Source organism: Callorhinus ursinus, unplaced genomic scaffold, assembly GCF_003265705.2.
Source record: "Callorhinus ursinus isolate GAN/ISIS: 27379988/994484 unplaced genomic scaffold, GSC_fseal_2.0 scaffold5, whole genome shotgun sequence".
NCBI lineage: Eukaryota > Metazoa > Chordata > Mammalia > Carnivora > Otariidae > Callorhinus > Callorhinus ursinus.
In genome coordinates, this window is record NW_027397067.1 from 71,522,501 (window position 1) to 71,537,756 (window position 15,256).

Genomic DNA, 15,256 nt, shown 5'->3' on the forward strand with positions numbered 1-15,256 from the left:
TGTCACAAGAAACGTGTGTTTTTAAAGAATCAACCTTCTAAGAATGATTTCCTTGTTTAAAAAGTTTTACAAATGTCACTCATTTGCATTCCAATATACTTATATGAGTGGTAAAAGGGTGAAGCTACAGCTAGTAAGCAGGAAATTATAATCCTGTATATACTCACAAGAGAGTAAAGAAGTGAACATTTTCCATCCTGTGTGTCAGTTGAAAAAGTTTTTAGATTGGCTGTTTTAAGTATGCCTTCTAAATATATAATATAAAATACAAGACCTCAAATCAGTACTTTGAAATAGAATTTTAGTAAAGACTACAGATCACAGCGGCTTGGGTTTATGCCAGCCTTCCTCACCCTACTTGGGAGCATACTTGGACAAGTTACCTAAGTTCTCTGAGCCTGCTATTCCTGTTAATTAGTAGTTAACTAGGAATTAAACTATACCATGCAGGGTTGTCATAAAACTACCTTAATGTATATAAAGAACTTGGTATATAGTAGGTGTTCACTACCACAGCATAATAATTAAAGAGCCAAGACCAAGTTCTATCACTTAGTATCTGTGTCACTTTAGTTATTACTTAACTTCAATTTCCTAGTCTGTGACACGGGAATACTAACACCTAACAAGGTTGTTGTAAAGACTGAATTTCTTCAGAACTCAACCCGGCAAGTAGTAAACACTATGTGCTAGTTACTATTAGCATTATGACCACCACTGCTGAAATATTAAATAAACACTGGGGTGCCTGGATGGCTCAGTCAGTTAAGCGTTTGCCTTCAGCTCAGGTCATGATCCCAGGGTCCTGAGATCAAGTCCCGCGTTGGGCTCCCTGCTCTGCAGGGAGTCTGCTTCTCCCTCTGTTCCCCCCTCACTCGTTCTCTCAATCTCTCTCTCAAATAAATAAGATCATTAAAAAAAAATTACATAACCACTGTCACATTACTGATGATACCTTCCATTTCTGCCACTTGAAAAAATGCCTCTTGAAAATTTAACCTGATTTTGGTGAACTGATCACAATACAGGATGAGCTTACACATCTAAGAATTTTTATGGTGACTTTAAATGCACAAGACATAACCTGAATTGACTGCTGCTCATGAATACTGAGAAGATATCAAATATCCATTCTAAGTGAACAAGTCTACTCAATGGACTAAAGCATAACACAAAATGACATGCCTATTGTACTTTCCTTGTACTTTCTCCCCCAAGATCTCAAAGCACTTTAAATAATCAAATAGAGCAATCCTCAAAATATACGAACTTGAGAAAATTGCAGCTGAGAGCAATCAACATTTTTCCCAAAACTTTTGCCACATAATTACAAAATGATGCTATAGTCAAAAACTCTTTGACCTTGCCATTCTTTCAATTATTCAAAACATCTGAGTATCCACTGTGCACCAGGCTAAATTCTGGTGCAGTAAAAGAAAAGGAGAGACCAAAAATAATAGCGGGAATGTCACTAACAATGTAATTAAATATTTCCAAATACTGTAATTTTGTTTTCCTTAAACAGTGAAAGAGCAAATTATAGGCCCTAACAGTTAAGTGCATCAATACTTAATGATTTAAGTAGCCTCATATAAGCGACAGTCCAGTATTTTCCCCCAAGGAAACCAGCAATAAAATAAGCATCCCTCTATACTCCTCAATCACTCACTATGGTAAATGACCATTCAAAATATGAATTTAATAATCTCAAGTTCCGAATTTAATAATTCTCAAGTTCTGACACTATGTAACACATTTTTTAACCCATTTATGAGGAAAGTTCAGAGAAATGAAAAATTCTAAATCTGATTATGTAAAATATCACCTGTAATCTATCAGAAATAAACTACATTCGCTTAATCTTAAAATCTGAAATTATATTTTTGCTGGGGCAACTAGAATCAATTTACTAATCATGTCTCCCTTTGATGAACCAACTTCACAGGAGAAAAAATCTAGCCCTAATTATCAAATGATCTAGAGTTCATACTATATAGATCCAGCATCTTACGATCCAAGAGCTTCCTCTGAAGCAGCTATGTAACTGTTAAAAGTTTTAAGGAATTGAAAAATGTTATCTAACAAAATTGCTCTGCCAAAGAGAGGCAATCCTAACTATGAGTTAAGAAATCTTACTGCTAGAGTGATTATCCAAAACCTAAAAGAGAACAAAGGGCCAAGTGCCTTTTTAATACCTAGTTCCCCAGAAGGGCTATTAGAAAATGCTGATATTAACGTTGAAAGCAATTGTATCATACTGATATCCAGGTAGGTTCACTACAGGACTAAAAACCTTCCTTTGACTTCATTATTACAGACTACCATGGTCACGTGAAAAAAAGGGGGGGCCCTATCATATCATTTTATGAATGCTGATCGGGCACTTTTAGCCAACTACAACACTTACCAAGGGGTTATCAAATAAGCCCCAATTATCAAAGTGCTCTAGACACAAAGCTTGTTTCTATTATTAAATACAATTAAAGAATTAAAAGGATCAGTGTGTTTTTCTTGAGGTACATTTGTCTGAAATGATTTGCAATAAGTCCCCAAAGACCGAAGTGATTGAAATTCCTTCAGCTATATAAAACACTCCTCTGGAATGTCAGTCTGCCAAACTGCAAGACTATAAGAACACAAAACTGACTGATACACATTTTCCACATAAAGATTACGGAGTAAAATGATGACAAACGCAATAAATCTGCAGGGGGGGGGGAACAAAGTGTAAACAAATTCCAAAAATCTTTGTCTTATCCAGAACGGCACTTTGTGGTACTGCAAGAATTCAGGCATTTCATCAGTATTCCGCACACCAGGGGACACTCAGATAACTGTTGTTGACAAATTAGAGGAGAAAAAGTCTCACCAACAAACGGTAGTAACAGGTAATGTTGCAAATCAGTCATGGAACCAAGCGAGCGGGAAGGTGGAGGTGTAGAAAAGAGTAACAATCTTCCGCCAAATTTTACATTCTGAGAAAATTAACCCATCATAGATAGCCCTCCAGGAAAAAAAAAAAAGATATTTGGTACAGCCTAGAATAGCCATGAGTTACACACACACACACACACACAGCAAGTGCCACTTCCACTACAGTTTGACAGTCACAGATTTGGGTAATTAAAGTAGAAATGGTGTGTTTTGGGAACACCCTAAGACCACACCCTATGACTGAGAATCCGGACTTTAAAATGCTGGGAATTTAAGTGGTCAACGCGGTGTATAGTTGGACGATCTGGCCGCGCAGGTGGAAGGGCGGAGAGGGGCAATAAAGACACCAACTTCCACGCGGGTGACTAGGAGGAGTGGCTGCCGCCGCGAGGCGTGGCGGAGTCCGAGGGAAAAGGGGGTGTGGATCTGTGGGTGAGCCCGGGGAGAAAGGGAGGGAGGAAAGGCGGCCGCGAGGAGGAAAGGGAGGTGGGCGCCGGGGGTGGGGGGCGAGCGCCGACGCGGGAGGGGAAAAGCCGGGGAGCCGGAGATCACGCGCGGCGGCCGGCTCTGGGGGTGGGACGGCGCGGCGAGCACGCGCGTGGAGGTGCGGGTGGGAGGAAGGGGAGGAAGAAAGGAGGTCCGAATGAATGAGCCGCTGGCGGGGCCGGGGCCGCGGAGGAAGGGGCTGGGGAGCCGCGGGCCGGAGGAAGGGGGGCGCCCGCAGAGGTGCAACCGCAGCGCCGGGGGTGGGCGCCGGGGCGGGCCCACGGCGCCGGGGGCCGAGGAAGCCCCGCGCCGGCGCGGCCCCCACCGCGCCCGCCTCTCCGCCAAAACGGGGTCTAGGGGCAGGAAAGTGAGGGGCGTGAGGTAAGGGGGAAAATGGTAAAAATAAATCACTCACCCTCCGCTCGAGCCTCCGGGCTCTCTCAGCCCCGCTCCTCCGCCCTCTTCGAGCCGCGGCGGCGGCTCCTCAGCGGCGCTAGAGGGAGCCCCGGGCCCGGAGCGGGGCAGCGGCGGCGGCCGGACCGGGAGCCCCTCCGCACCTGCCCCTGTGGCGGAGCCGCGACGAGCCAAGCGGCGGCTGCAGCAGCGGCGGCGGCTCCGAGTGGGGAGGGCAAGTGACCCGGATGTACAGGGTAACGGCGAGGAGGGGGAGGGGGGAATGCCAGGAAGTGAGGGCGCAGCGGACCTGTCCGGCCGTGCGCATGCGTCGCGCGCCCGCCCCGCAAGGTAAATCCTCGGCCTTCCTTCCCCGCCCCTCTTCCCCGCCCCTCCTGAAGGGGGCGGGGCGAGGCTTGAGACAGGTGGTCCGGTGGCGAAGGGAGGAGAGGAAGGGGGCGCGGCCACCGCCTCCGCGCCCCCGCCCTCCTTAAAGGGGCAGCACATCCGCGCGGAGATGGCATCTGGGTGGGTCCGAGTCTTGCAGCCTTCTCATTTTACAGAAGGAAAACTGAGGTTCAGAGGTAGCGGGGAGCTGTCTCAGGTCAGCGAGCTCGGAAAAAGCAGGAACTGGAACTCGGAACTCGCAGATCAGGACTCTCTGTACTGAACTCAGCGAAGCCGCCACCTCCCACCACTCTCCACGCCTGGAATGGCTGGGCTGGTGAGCACGCCTTTCCCTCTCCGCCAGGTACTGAACCTCACTCACGCTCCCCGTTAAGGCAGAAGCGCTGGCAGGCTCCTCAGAGCTTAGAGGTGCACCGTTATCGCCTGTGATGGTATCCTGGAGACGCCCTGGGGAGGTGTTAAATGATCAATCTGAGGACAGAAATCAAGCGCCACTTGAGACTTGTACCTTGCCACGCATGGCTCTTTCAGATAAATGAGATTTTGTTCTACGGTTCCGCTCTGGGAAAAAATGTCGGGGGGGGGGGTCAGAGAACTTGGATGTGGCCCAGGGCACAGCATTTTATTTCCCTCATCCTCCTTCACCCTTAAACATAAATGCTCCCTCTTCACATACAAAACCAGAACATCTATCTAGCTGGTTCATCCTAATCCTGCTATGAAACTCTCAGATTTTTTCATTAACACTAAATGTAAATGATTACAATGTTACCTTTCTCTAGAATATTTTTGGTTTGAGCACATCATTACCATGGAGGTAAATGGTTCCGAATATTTCGGGGTCATGGGCCCTACTGAAAATCCGACAAAAGTAGGGGGTTTTCTCCCCCCAGAAGAATGCACACAAATTTGCATACAATGTCAGGGGATTTATGGTCTCAGGAAGCTTACCTATGAAACCCTGATTATGAACTCCTGGTCAAATAGGTAAAATGCCAGGAACTATCCAGGCCTTACCAGATGTGGCCAAGAAATCACTCCTTGCCCCAAATACAGAAGAGCAACCCTTACCTTATTTAGCCTTTTGTCTTCCTCTTGAGTTACATGGAGACTACACGGTATGAGCCATACTATATAGAAATGTGTTAAAAGAGTCACAGAGAGATTAGATGGCTTTTTGAAGGCACACACTAAAGGCAAGAGTCCTAGGCCTCAGACTGTTGCCCTAATTATCATACTTTAGGATGATTTAGGGGTTCTATACTATATCTATTATAATCTTCATCAGTTTCAATTAAACTGAGGGAGCCAATTTTTTGCCAACATTGATGCTGGCAGACGGTCTTCACAATTCAAGAACTGTGGTCCATGTTTCTGACACACTGATACCCATCCTTAAATAACCCTGTTCCGTAGAAACCCACTATCCTCAATTTGTACCAAGGAAGAGAGTTCATACACCTGCCCCGTCCCTTAAATATGTGCTCTGAGTAACCACACACCTCTACCTCAATATCCCAACAAAAGCAGAAATCTCTTTCATAGTATTCTCGACCCCATCCAGTTTAGCTCAAATATCTCCCATTATGGGGAACTCATTACCGCACTGATCAGCCTCTTCTCATTGTGAGGAACCTCTTCTTTTACACTGAGCAAAAATCTGATACCCAACAATTTTCATCCACCGGTCCTAATTTTATCTATGGAGAGCAACACAGATATGATGCCAGCCTGAGGGAGCTTTCAGTCCAGCCAAGAAAAGTCCACTGATGAATGATAACCATAAAATAAAGATAAGCTCCCTTTAGGGGCGCCTGGGTGGCTCAGTCGTTAAGCGTCTGCCTTCCGCCCAGGTCATGCTCCCAGGGTCCTGGGATGGAGACCCGCATCTGGCTCCCTGCTCCACGGGAAGCCTGCTTCTCCCTCTCTCACTCCCCCTGCTTGTGTTCCCTCTCTTGCTGTGTCTCTCTCTGTCAAATAAATAAATAAAATCATTAAAAAAAAAAAAAAGATCAGCCCCTTTTGGAGACACCTTTCTCTTTGTCAGCCCTAGACCCATCCTGGCCTGCGTCACAACTCACACGTAAGCTTGACCATTACCCCCTGCGGGATATCCTGAAAACAGGAATAGAAAACAAGACCTTAAGAGAAGTGCTGAATTTATTCTTCCCCGATCCTTCCTTCGTTATCCTGCATGAATGTAATCCCATTTCAGCTGAGGTCAAAGCTTTCAAAGTTTTATGTTGAAAAAACAAGCAGGAGGATGCAAAAAAAGAGGTTTACATAAGAGCACTAGGCTCTCAATGATTTAATCACTGTGGCTTGTTAGCATTTTTCTTTGTGAGTCCTTCCTATGTGCCAGGCACTGTACTAAGCACTTTACGTGCATTTCCTCTGTTGCTTTTTAGAACCACCCTATATGGTACTATTATGATGTCCATCTTATAAATGAGGCAACCAAGGCTCAGTATGAGATCCAGGATTCAAACCCAATCTGTCAACTCCACAGTTTGTCCATTTACGTAACTTGACTCTGCTTTTGTAAATTTCAGAAGTTCCTGATGCCATCTTTAAATGCTGTTTCCTTTGAAAATTGCATTACTAAATCAACTTTAAAACATTACAAAGAATAAATTGTTTCACTTAATCACTGATGCATTCAATCAACACACAATTCCGCCCCTTTACTATGTCACAAGTACCATGCCGAGGGTTTAAAGTGGAGGTCAATAGACAGGGCAGGTGCCTGCCCTGGAGGGGCTCAGGATTTAGTGAAAGAGCTGGGACCTCATAATTACAGCACAGCACGATTCACTGTAATCTAGGAGAGTGGAAGAACCAACAATCCCTGGGACAGCTGTGAAGGCTTCAGAGAGGATGGGTTTGGTCTTGAAGAGATCAGGGAAGGGATGAGAAGAGAAGGCACATGGGCAGAGGAAGGGGAGTTTATGACATGCTGGAGGGAAGACTGGGTGAGATGGTGAAGGATCTCCTCAACCACGATGCTATGGAATTTGGAACTTGCCTCCTGAAGGCAATAGCAAGTAAACAGAAGCTTCTCAGCAAGGGAGAGACATAATTAGTTGTGTTTTATATCAAGATCACTCTGATGACAGCGTCCAATATGGACTACAGTGGGAATGGGGGCCTGCAGACCACTGAAGTTGCTGTGCAGTCCAGGGGAGAGATGAGAGCCTGCTTTAGGAAACTGACAGTGGAGAGCAAGAATGGGCACCAGAATTAAGATACTGATGTTTAGGGGCACCTGGGTGGCTCAGTTGGTTAAGCGACTGCCTTTGGCTCAGGTCATGATCTCAGGGTCCTGGGATTGAGCCCCGCATCAGGCTCCTTGCTCGGGGTGGGGAGAGCCTGCTTCTCCCTCTCCCTCTGCCTGCTACTCTGCCCACTTGTGCTCTCTCTCTCTCTCTCTTTCTCTGTCAAATAAATAAATAAAATCTTTAAATAAAAAAAAAAATACTGATGTTGAATCTACGGGAGTTTGTGACTAGTTGAATCTGGGGGAAAAAGGAGCAGAAGCTGTGGGACGTGACCCTGACACTTCTAGCTTAGCAGAGCCACTGGAAGGTTCACAGGAATGTTGCAAAGCTCTCCTAAGTACTATATAGGAAAATATGTTCAAAGCCCCAAAGCACAATGTCATTAATGACTATTACTGCTGTTACAGACACCGCTGTACTCTTGGTTTCTCCCCAGTACCTTCACATAGTTTTCACTCCTGTGCTCTTCCCACCTTGACCCATGTGAAGGCACGTTGCTTCAACTACTATCAGATACATGCAACTGTTTCCCAATACTGTTTCATAGTTCTACAGTCACATTTGTCATTTTAATGGCTGCAGAACATTGCATCATGTTGAAATAGCTCCATTTCCTTCAGTTACTAAAGGTTCACACCCTGCATGCCTGGTTTACCCTAGACTCATTTGGTTCTGAGCACTCTGCAAGGGATGGGTTGAGCGAGGGAAGAGAGCCTTTAGGTGAAGGGTGTTGGAAAAGTGTGGCCACAAGGGCCAGCGAAGCTGCAACTCTCGTGGGAGACGATTGGGCAAAAGCACTGCACAGAGATCTGCAGAGCTATGCAAAAGAACACATCAGCCTACCATTTATTCACTCATCCAGCAATTCATTCTCCTGATGCCGAGGACAATACAGCAGAGCCCAAACCCCCTCAAAGCTCCGGATTCAGCCTAGCCAGGGTCTAAATCCTGTTCTACACCTTATAGAAGTTACTCAACCTCTCAGAGCCTGTCTCCCCACAAGTTTGTTGTAAAGATGAACCTGGCAAAAATTTACAAAACACCTGGGATGGAACTAAGCATGCATTAAGTTCAATAATGATTTTCGGTATTGGTCCTTTCCCTATGCTTTCTTGACTCCCATGATTTTCTTGAGTTTCTCAGCAAACCCTCCAGGCAACAATGCATGTACTAGAGGTCAGAGCCTGAATCTGCCAGAGTGAACCAGGGCCACTCATGTGACCTCACTAACCTTTCATTTCCCATTTAGGAAACCAGCCTAAGAACCTCGTTCACAGGAATGTTGCAAAGCTCTCCTAAGTACTATATAGGAAAATATGTTCAAAGCCCCAAAGCACAATGTCATTAATGACTATTACTGCTGTTATAGACATCGCTGTACTCTTGGTTTCTCCCCATTAAAAAAAAAAAAATCTATCTATCTATCTATCTATCTATCTATCTATCTATCTAGATATGTATATATATATACACCCTCCACATGAGTTCCTTGGACCGAAGTTTCTGGGTTAAAGGATCTGACCACTGTTATGGTTCTTGATTTGCGTTGCTCAGATTGCTCTTAGAGAGGACTCTGGATAGTGCTACTGTAGTTAACTCAAAATCACTGTATAAGTCCTCAACCTAACATTCAGGGACTTCTATCAACTACCCCCCTCATCCTCTTGGTGGAAGGAATGAATACTTGAGGAAAGAGGCACCCTCCCAAACATTTCCAGGATGGCCAGGGGTCCAAAGGCTAAGGACTAAGACTCTAGTGTCCTGCCTTAAGCCTGAGCACCAATGGGCGATAGTTTCACGAATCCAGAAGACGACAGGGAAAGGAGGCCTGGGCATCCCCAGGGCAGCACTAAAGGCCTGTCCAGCATGAAAGATGGCAACAGAGCTCCTACCCAAAAGCCACAGAGTACAAAGCCAACAACTCAAACCCTAACACACTCCTGACACTCCTGTTATCTAGCAAAACATTAACCAATCTCTCAGGAGTCATAAAGTTGTCCTTAGGGCCGTATTTCCCCAGAGGCTCTGTCCAAGAGCCTCTGTCACGTTCCCAAATGTAACATTTCACAGCAGTGGGGAGTTCCACAACATCCACTTTGGCCAGCCCTCTGGGCGACCTGCGGGAAGGTGGCAGGTTCTCACAGCTAGTCCTTCCCTGTGCCTCCAGTACGCCTTCCAGCCTCTTCAAGTGGCTGTTTCTTGGCCTTCCAGTTTAAGGGTCACCTCCTCCAAGTGGTCCTCACCATCGCCCCACCCCCACATCCTGTCACTCGTTCCTGCACGTCACTGGCTTTTTTTCCCCTTACAGTACTTATTACACCCTGTAAATATTTTTATTTTCTAGCTTAAAAATGTTTTTATTCTTTTTCTTTAAGATTTTATTTATTTGAGAGAGAGAGAGTGAGAGAGAGCAAGAGCGGGAAGGAAGGGCAGAAGGAGAGGGACGAGCAAATTCCCCACTGAACAGGGAGCCCAACGCAGGGCTCAATCTCAGGACCCCCCTGGAGCATGACCTGAGCTGAAAGCAGACGCTTCACCGACTGAGCCACCCAGGCGCCCCTTAAAAATGTTTTTAAAGAGCCTCCCACGAAAACACCACCTCTGTGAAGGCAGAGGCCGGGGCTATCTTGCCCACTCCAACACCTGTCACTGTGCCCACCCAGCTCCTCGGAGACCCTCAGTAAGTATGCAGAATGAGTGGATAAAAAAGGGAGGTTCCCAGCCCCCCAACACACACCTTCCTTTCACCCTAACTATACGAATAACACATGTTGACTGCAGAAAAAATTTGAAAACACAGATGAGCAAAAGGAAGTAAATATAAACACTTACGATCCAACCTCCCACCATGTGGACACCCTTCCAAATGTTTTTTTCTGTATCTATATAAAGATAATGCATATATTTTTATAAAAATGGTTCATATTCTAAACTAATCTGCTGCGTTTCATCTCACGGTATATCTTAATCACCTTTCCTTAATAAAAGTACTTCAGCTGCCCTGTTGTGAAAGGCTCTATACCACTCAGCCCTGTCGCTATACCATAAAGGATGTAACACATCTCCTAATGTTGAGCTCAAGGGGAGGTTTCTTTAATGCCAATAAAGGTAACATGTTTTAATACAGCACTTCCCTCTTGACAAGCTTCCCATTTTTGCCTCTGTGTTTGTATTGCTTTAGAGCTTGTATTTCTACAGAACCGTACTCCCCACCGCCCATTCACCACCTGGAGTTATTAAGAGTCCCCGTCAACTGCAGAAGCAAAATTGTTTGCAACCGGAAAAGCTGACGTCTGACGAAGCCAGGATGATGCCTCGGAGTTCAGCATTTAAAGTCAATAAATTTTTATTTAAGAAAAAAAAAAAAAAGAATCTGCTGCTGATACAGGGGACAGAAATAAAGAGTGCAGTTTCTTGCCAAGATTTTAATGTAAAAAGAGAAAGAGACTTCCTGCAAGCCATGGCTTTGCCTCCCCCAGCCCTGCCCTGAGACAGTTTTTCCCTAGAGGGACAGGCTGGTGGCTCACAGGGTTTACTGATGTCCTAGGCAGTCCGCAGCGCAAAGTCCACTGACCCATTTGGAGACAAAGAGATGGCTGCAGAAAAACCCAAGAGGGAACGTCAGGATGCACTGCCTTTTCCCACCAGCAGCACTTTCAGCCCCTGGTGGGGTTTCAGGAGCCACTTCGTATTTTCAGCTCTGACAGTCACTCCCCTCCAGGAGGAAAGGCCTCCCCAGGCCCACCTGGTGGAGCAGACCAGAAGAGCAGACCCCACTCCAGCGGGAAGGCTCAGTGCCCAAGGGCACTCGCTGTCTCGCCCACCTGCCCGCCCCCACTGTGGCTGGGCCAACTTATCAAGATGCACAGGCCCAGGGGGGGATCACCTGAAGGAGGGGGGCAAGATGTCGTCCAATTAGAAATGGCATCAGACAATGGGAGGGAGAGGAACAGCTGGGTGGGCCATCTGTTCCTGGACCTCACCCTGTGGTGACCCAAACACCCAAACCGAGGTTCATCTCTGTTGCTCCACCCATCTTTATATGGCACCCCAACCGGGTGAGAGGACAACTTTATCTGTAAAGAAAGAGACTCCCCGGACGTCTGGGTGGCTCAGTTGGTTAAGCGACTGCCTTCGGCTCAGGTCATGATCCTGGAGTCCCAGGATCGAGCCCCACATCGGCTCCCTGTTCAGCAGGGAGTCTGCTTCTCCCTCTGACCCTCTTCCCTCTCGTGCTTTCTATCTCTCATTCTTTCTCTCAAATAAATAAATAAAATCTTTAAAAAAAAAAAAAGAAAGAGACTCCCCAATGGTGTCAAGGGTCTTCAAGTTATCCGTGCCATTTTCAAAAGCTTCTTGGCGCATTTTGCAGAAACACCGCGGTTGGAGAAAAGAGATGGGTTTGCTTTGAAACATCATGGCAGAAGGAACTACCACCACCCCTTCGCATCGATTGCTTTGTTTCTGCTGGTTTTGAACAAAGTGATTTCCACCCATTTCATAAACTCAATCTTTATAATGACGGTTTTCAGATGAAAAATGAGGTACAAGGAATTTAAGTATTTCGTGGGAGGTCACAAAGCTACTAAGACATGGAGCCAGGATTTGAGCCAGGTATTAGCAGCTGGTTACTTGGCCTTGGTCACACTGCTCTCCTTGCCTCCCGTCCCCACTTCCTCAGATCTCTCTGCAAACATTCATTACACCACTCAGTGTCCAAGCTCCAGCTAAAATGCTAGGCTACTCATGCATAAAACAGGCACAATACCACCTAATTCACTGTTATTGTGAGGATTAACTGAAATAACAGACAGAACCTAAGAAACTGCTAACATTCACCCGCGTTCTACCCTAAAAACGGCAATTACATACAGTTAAACCTAATATGTCAACATTCTTGGAAAACTCTTAAGTTTCTAAATAAATGTGCATTACTGATTATCTTGCTTTTTGAAATCTGCAGCTTTTGTACCCAAACTTGGAAGGCTGTCCATCATGGTGACTAAGTACTCGGACCTGAATCTGACTCCCTTCATTTTCTCATCTGTAAAAAATAGGAAAGTAACGGTACTCACGGTCAGAATTAAGTTATTTCATGAAAAACACTTAGCACAGTGCCTGGCAAATGTAAGGGCTCGATAAAATTAGCCTCTTCTATTATTTATTATTATTACTGTTATTATTAACTTGCTTTCATTAAGATGGTATTGGTATAAAGCTGCTCACTTTAGCATTATTTATAATAAAAACCGGAAACAAATTCAATTTCCCACAAGAGGGAAACAGCATAGCAGGGTTCTGAAAGAACTGTATCTAGAATTAACAAAAATCAATTTAATTAAAATTTAAAAGCCCCTGCTTTGCCACTTAGGGGCTGTATAATTTTAAGCAAGTCATTTCTTTTCTCTGGGCCTGTTTTTCCTCACCTCAAAAACGAAGGATTTGCTCTCAATGATTCATAAGTCCCTTCCAGACTTAAAGTTTATAGTTCTAAGGCTCTAAATCCTCTAAATAAAATACAATCCATCAACATCAAGGGCAATATACAACCCCTAAGTACACAGGAAGATGGTAGCAACATGAGAAAATATTTTATAAATACTCCCGACCTTCTTTAATCCTCTGGTTTCTTTCTGCAACAGTGGTCACCTCTTAAGAGAGTTTGTATTATGCATGTTGTCTCTCTCCATGAACCAGGTGGAAGCTTCAAGGAAAGCAGGGATTTATGTCTGGTTTGTTCACTGATGCATCTACCCTAGCCTTTATAACGATGCCCAGCACATAGTAGGAGCTCAATTAATATTTGCTGGTTGAAAATTTGTGACTATTCTAGAAGAGCAAAGTACAAAACTGTATATATAATAGAATGCCATTAACATACAATATGTAACCCCATGGAGACATGGCAGATAGGCTCAGACGTTAAAAGGAGAGAGTAGGGATGAATTATTTTTTTAAATTTTCCTTCAATGTTTTGAACAATTTTGTTTAAAAAGATGGCCTTCAAAAAGGGAAGTGCGTAGCCAGAAGAAAGATAAAAGACAAATTGAAGAAGTGGCCAAGGGGGCGGGGAGTGACTCTGAAGGAGGGCATAAGGAAGGGCGGGTGGTGCCGAAGCGAACAGAAGGCTCTCTTAATGGAAATAGAATCACAGGGGTAGAAAGAAAACTAGGTAATAAGATGCAGAAAAGAAAAGCCGATTTATCTTGGACTTTTAATTACAAGCTAGTATCTCTTAAACTATTCCCAAGTTGATAGGCTTCCCCCATTAATTGCCTCAATCGATGGAAGCTTTAGTGAATTTGAGCACAAAGGGGCACTTGGGCCTGTTACCTGTTATTCTTCCCACAGGTCCTAAGCCTTCTTTTGATCTGCTGCTCTGGATGTAAGAAGGACGAGTCCCACATACTAAGGGTAACTAGTGAGCTAGAGGCCTTTTCATTAACCACCTGATCAACAATTCCATACCCACTTTGGGGTGGGAGGAGACACCGAGGATAGGAAACAGCCTTCCCTTCTGGGGGATAAAAGACACACTGCCTTACTATAATACCCAGCAACACACAACTGCCAAAGAAATGATACAGACATATGGCCTGGAGATTTTAATGGAAAGAATAATTCCTTTGGCTTTGGGGAATTAGAAGGGAAGGGGCAAGAAGTTGTCCGAGGAAGGCCTGGTGTCCTGAACTTTATCAACTCACAGGGACCCTAGTGCTGTTTGCAGGCTTAATCTTGAACCCTCCACCTGTTCCCATCTTGCATTTGATCGTATATGACTCAATGCCTCCAGCTTCCCCAGCTGCTTTCCTGAGCTCTTCATCATGTCCATGCATTTGAACTTTAAGCAAACTAGGTTAGATGCCCTGCTATGAGAGTGCTCAGGACCCTGTGCTTCTTGTTTATAGCCCATACATAATTATAATCACACAGTGACTTGTGTACTTCCTTAAACACTGGGAGCCCCACAAGGGCAGAGCCCATGCTGTTTTGTCACCACTGTATCCCCAGTGCTAGCACAGAGCTGGGCACAGTCCCGGCATAAGGCATGCACTCAAACAGATGCAGCTGGTCAAACCTGGTCAAGCTGGTCAAGCATTGGTCCAGCCTGAGTCATCCCAGTCCTAGGGCCATCATCCTCCTCCAGACTCCCAACATGGACACAGCCCTAAAACCAGACAGATGAGCAACACAAGGAGGTGAGATATAAACCCTCCCCACCCAAGTTGCCAAAATGATTAGGTCCAACTAGCTGAAATTCAGAACAATAGGGATGTCTAACACGAGCTTACAGTGTGAAAAAGTTTTAAGTTTTGAGGCTACAGAAGAAAAGATATTGCATATGATTTAAAAAACCAAAAAGCCAACCAAAAAAACCCTGCCACCTTTCTAAGAGAGAACCAATATGGTCCAAGTTAAGAAGCAGCTTAGCTGGTTTAGCTAGCTTGCTCTCTAAAATCCTGGTGCTGATTTCATGTTAGAGCACAGGTTTAATGAGAAAGCAACCCTCCTTCTATTTTAATGCACAAACCAAAGTAGAGAGGAGAAGGCTACCTTGCCCAAGCTCTGGTCTGTCTACATCCCCAGCCTTGGAGAAAATGTCTGCAGTATCCATTTCAGTATTTACTTAGCATTTTTATTTAACAGGACACTTGCATTAATGAGTACCTGTTGAATCACCTAATTTTAGACATGTAAGTGACCTTGGAAATCACCTTCAATCCGACATTTTACACTGAAGAGAACTGAAGGCCGAA

At 45.1% G+C, this 15,256-nt stretch overlaps 1 protein-coding gene across 6 annotated transcripts in view; it reads right to left on the minus strand.

Moving 5' to 3' along the window:
* The window catches only part of CYRIB (CYFIP related Rac1 interactor B), a 142,770-nt gene that overhangs the window by 76,074 nt on the left and 51,440 nt on the right, over positions 1-15,256 (minus strand). Inside the window, exon 1 of one of the 6 annotated variants that reach the window (XM_025871124.2) lies at positions 3,836-4,027. The exons of 4 other annotated variants lie outside the window; for them this stretch is intronic. The gene's annotated coding sequence lies outside the window, so the exon portion shown is untranslated. Of the gene's footprint in view, positions 1-3,835; positions 4,028-15,256 lie in introns of those variants that run through there. One more of the 6 variants, XM_025871120.2, reaches the window with a different exon arrangement.